Source organism: Alligator sinensis, unplaced genomic scaffold (assembly GCF_000455745.1).
Source record: "Alligator sinensis unplaced genomic scaffold, ASM45574v1 scaffold349_1, whole genome shotgun sequence".
Classification (NCBI taxonomy): Eukaryota; Metazoa; Chordata; order Crocodylia; family Alligatoridae; genus Alligator; species Alligator sinensis.
In genome coordinates, this window is record NW_005841856.1 from 2,925,206 (window position 1) to 2,929,793 (window position 4,588).

Sequence of the window (4,588 nt, forward strand, 5' to 3'; positions counted from 1 at the left end):
GTTCAAAATGCCAGGTCCCTGTTCCTACATTTTAGATGATGTTAAGGCTTTTTATTTTTATTTTTTAATTTTTATTTTTTTTTGGCACAAAAAACAAAAGCACCTGTTATCTTGAATAATTTGCCAGGGAATACTGCATTCTGTTAAAATAACATAACATGCCACATATCAAAGTCACAGAGCCCCAAATGCAGGTGTGCATTTTCCATCACACACATGAGCATTTAAATAGTCAGCATCAGCATATAAAATATTAACCAGAGTAACCAACAATAAAAGAAACCCAGCTATTTTCCTTCTCTGTGTTGGAATACCAGGCTCCACTGTCCTCCTCCCATCCAGTCACGCCTTGAAAGGCACAGACACATCTCCTGGGAGTGCCTTGAGCTTTATTGAGACTCTCATCCAAGGCCCCAGAGGAGTGCTGTCATTAAAAAACAAAAAAAGCAATAAAAGAGGAAAAAAAAGCATTAAGCCCTTCAAGCCCTGATTGCAACAAGCCAGAATCAGCAGTGTGAAAATGCATGTAACACATCTTCCAAATTAAAAGTTGCCTTGCCAAAACAAGTTCTTCCCAGTGGGCCCATCCCAAATCATTACCACTTCTCCAAGCTAAAGAACAAGTGGATCTGGAACTGAATAAGACCCTGCCAGAGGTTGCATATATTGTGCAATTAACTGGTTAAGTGCACAGTGCATTTAGACTGGCCACACATAAAAAAGTAATTATGCCACAAAAATGTCTATCCAGCTATGAGAAGAACCAACCAACTACAAAGTTAGTGCTTGAAAATGTGTAACACCTATATAACTGGTTTGTATCCAGCTTTCATTTGACCAGTACAGCAGGACCCCAAGTCTCTATTTGAAATAGTTGCCACTGGCATTTAGAACCAGGATATCAACAGTAATTTAAAGCCATGAAACTTCTACTATTCCATAAGCTGCTAAACTTAACTATCCATACTGATGATGAAGCAATGAAGCACTTAGTTACTAGACTTACATATACACACACACTTCCAAGGCACTCCTTCCTTCCAGGGTGAAAACAAAAGAGACTCAATTATTAACTGAGTTTAGACCCAGCAGGGACCATTATCACAGTTTTTCCTGACCGCTTGCATAGGACAGGCCCTTAAATTATTTGGATCACTGGGCAGAAATGAGCTGGTGCTGAAGGCTTTCAAGACTTTCCTCTCCCATGAGCATCCATATCAAGTGAAGGTACTCAGCGGGTGCATCTACACATGCATTAAGGCATGTGAATGCATGTAATGCATGTTAAATTTAGTGCCTCCAATGTGAGGTACTAAACAAATGCACGTTAGGCTGCCTTAATGTACAGTAACGAATGCTCGTGGTTTTTAAGCGACAATGTGCCATAGCCTGTTTTACTGACATAAGATGGGTTTTTACGTGTTGCATTAATGTGCAGTAAAATAGGCCACTGTGCATTAAAGCACACGTGTAGATGTGCCAAGTATCACTAAGATGAGATCTGTTGCGAGATGGGACTTCTGGGGGCAGGTAGCTGTTGCAAACCCAAGGGAGCTGCTTGCAGCAAGGCTGTCCCCCCGTGTAGTCATGCCTTTGGGCTGATCTAGTTAGTATAGGAGGGGATCTAGCCATGCTTCAGTCTCATGTTAGAGCTGGCTCCAATGGTAGGAACCTGAATCTGTTCATCCAGTGTGTGGGATCAGGTGTACACAAAGGGCGCTGCTGCCCATTTGAATAAAAGCTGGATTGAAACCAGCTATTGAGTTCTTACACATTTTCAAGCACCAACTTTAGACTTGGTTGGCTCTTTTCATAGCTGAAGAGACATTTTTATCCTGTGCTACTTAGGACTCTCCTACACATTCAAATGAAAGCTGGATAGAAACTAGCCATCAAGTTGTTACCCATTGTCAAGCACTCATTTTAGACCTGGCCAGCTATTTTGTAGCTGATAGATATTTTTATCGCATGGTAACTACTTTGTGCCTGTGGTTGGTCCAAGTTTATTGTATTATATGACCAAATTGCATCATATCAGTAACGTGGCGCTGGGGCTTGACTTCGCATGTGCAGCTGGTCTAAGCATACTGCACGAGTCACCAGTTAATTGTGTGACAATGACTCTGTGTGTGTGGCTGGTCCAAGCTCATTGCACAATATATGGTGTTGCACGTGGAACATGCAGCAGCCACTTGGCTTTGCATGGGCAGCTCCCCTAACTGTATTGCACATCACCCATTCATTGTGTGTCCATGACTTCACAATTGAGGCAGTTTATCGTGCCCGACATGGCATTGTGGGTGTAACGCATCGCAGCAGCTTCACTTTGCACGGGCAGTTCCCCTAACTGTATTGTGCGTCACTGGTTCATTCTGAGACCATGACTTCATGCGAGAGACAGGTCTAAGTTTATTGCGCCATACATGGAGCCATCGGTATAATACATCACAGTAGCTTGACTTTGCATGGGCAACTGCTCCACATGTCTGGTGCGAGTCACCAGTTTGTAGTGTGATGGTGCCTTCACCCCTGTGGCCAGTTTTACTGCAGTGGACATCCACAGTGCAATAAATGTAACATGCACCAGGTCCCCAGGCACTCATTTGTAAGTGTTGCCACTTGTGGCCAGTCTTACTGTGATGGACACCCATGGCGCACTAAATGTAACGTGTGCCAGGGCCATAGGCACTCATTGCTACCAAACTCTATTGTGCGTCACCAGTTCATTCTGTGACCATGACTTCACGCATGAGGCAGGTCTAAGTTTATTGCACCCATCATGGCGCCATGGGCGTAATGCATTGCAGCGCTTGACTTTGCACGGGCAACTGCTCCAAAAGTCTGGTGCGAGTCACCAGTTCGTAATGTGATGGTGCCTTCACCCCTGTGGCCAGTTTTACTGCGGTGAACATCCACGGTGCAATAAATGTAACATGCACCAGGGCTCCAGGTACTCATTTGTAAGTGTTGTCACTTGTAGCCAGTCTTACTGAGGTGGACATGCACAGCACAATAAACGTAGTGTGTGCCAGGGCCGCAGGCACTCATTGCTACTAATCTCTATTGTGCGTCACTGGTTCATTCTATGACCGTGACTTCACACGTGAGGCAAGGCTAACTTTATTGCACTCTACATGGCACCGTGGGCATAACACACTGCAGCAGCTTGACTTTGCATGGGTAACTGCTTTAAAAGTTTGGTGCGAGTCACCAGTTCATCCATGGTGCAATAAATGCAATGTGTGCCAAGGCCCCAGGCACTCATTTTTAAGTGTTGCCTGTGGCCAGTCTTACTGCGGTGGACATACCACAATAAATGTAACGTGCTAGGGCCCCCAGCACTCATCACAACCGAAGGGGAAAGTGTTGCTGCCTCTGGCTGGTCTTACTGTAATGGACACCCACAGCACAATTAATGTAACGCTCGCCAGGGCCACAGCCACTCATTAGTACCAAACTGTATTGTGCGTCGCTGCTTCATTCTGTGACCATGACTTCAAGCGTGAGGCAGGCCTAAGTTTATTGCACTCTACATGGCGCCATGGGTATAACGCATGGCAGCGGCTTGACTTTGCACAGGCAACTGCTCCAGAAGTCTGGCGTGAGTCACCAGTTCACCCGGGGTGCAATAAATGTAATGTGTGCCATGTCCCCAGGCACTCGTTTGTAAGTGTTGCCACTTGTGGCCAGTCTTACTGCAGTGCACATCAGGGGCACAATAACCTTACAATAAATGTAAGGTGTGCCAGGTCCCCAGGCAATTGTTTGTAAGTGTTGCCACATGTGGCCAGTCTTACTACAGTGGTCCCGCATGGTGCAATGAATGTAATGTGTGCCACCTCCCCAGGTGCTTGTAAGTATTGCCTGTGGCCACACATGGTGCAATAAATGTAATGCGTGCCAGGGCCCCAGGCACTCGTTTGTAAGTGTTGCCACTTGTGGCCTTACTGCAGCGGACACGCATGATGCTATAAATGTAACATGTGCCACGTCCCCAGGCACTCGTGCGTAAGTGTTGTCTGTGGCCAGTCTTATTGCAGTGGATACGCACAGTGCAATAAATATAACGTGTGTCAGGTCTCCCAGCACTCATTTGTGTTGCCTGTGGCCACGCAGGGTGCAATAAATGTAACGCGTGGCAGGGCCACCAACACTTGTTTGTAAGCCTTGCCTGTGGCCACGCAGGGTGCAATAAATGTAACTTGTGCCAGGTCTCCCAGCACTCGTTTGTACGTGCCGTCTGTGGCCACGCAGGGTGCAATAAATGTAACTCGTGCCAGGTCTCCCAGCACTCATTTGTAAGTGTTGCCCGCGGCCACGCAGGATGCAATAAATGTAATGCATGGCAGGGCCACCTACACTTGTTTGTAGGTGTTGCCTGTGGCCACACGGGGTGCAATAAAAGTAACGCGTGCCAGGCCCCCCAGCACTCGTTTGTACGTGCTGTCTGTGGCCACGCAGGGTGCGATAAAGGTAACGCGTGGCCGGGCCGCCGGCACTCGCGGGTCGGTCCCGAAGGGGAGAGCGTTGCCGCCTCCCTCTAGCGGCCACGGCGGGGCCGGCCCCCGCGCTGCCTGCCCCCCTTGCC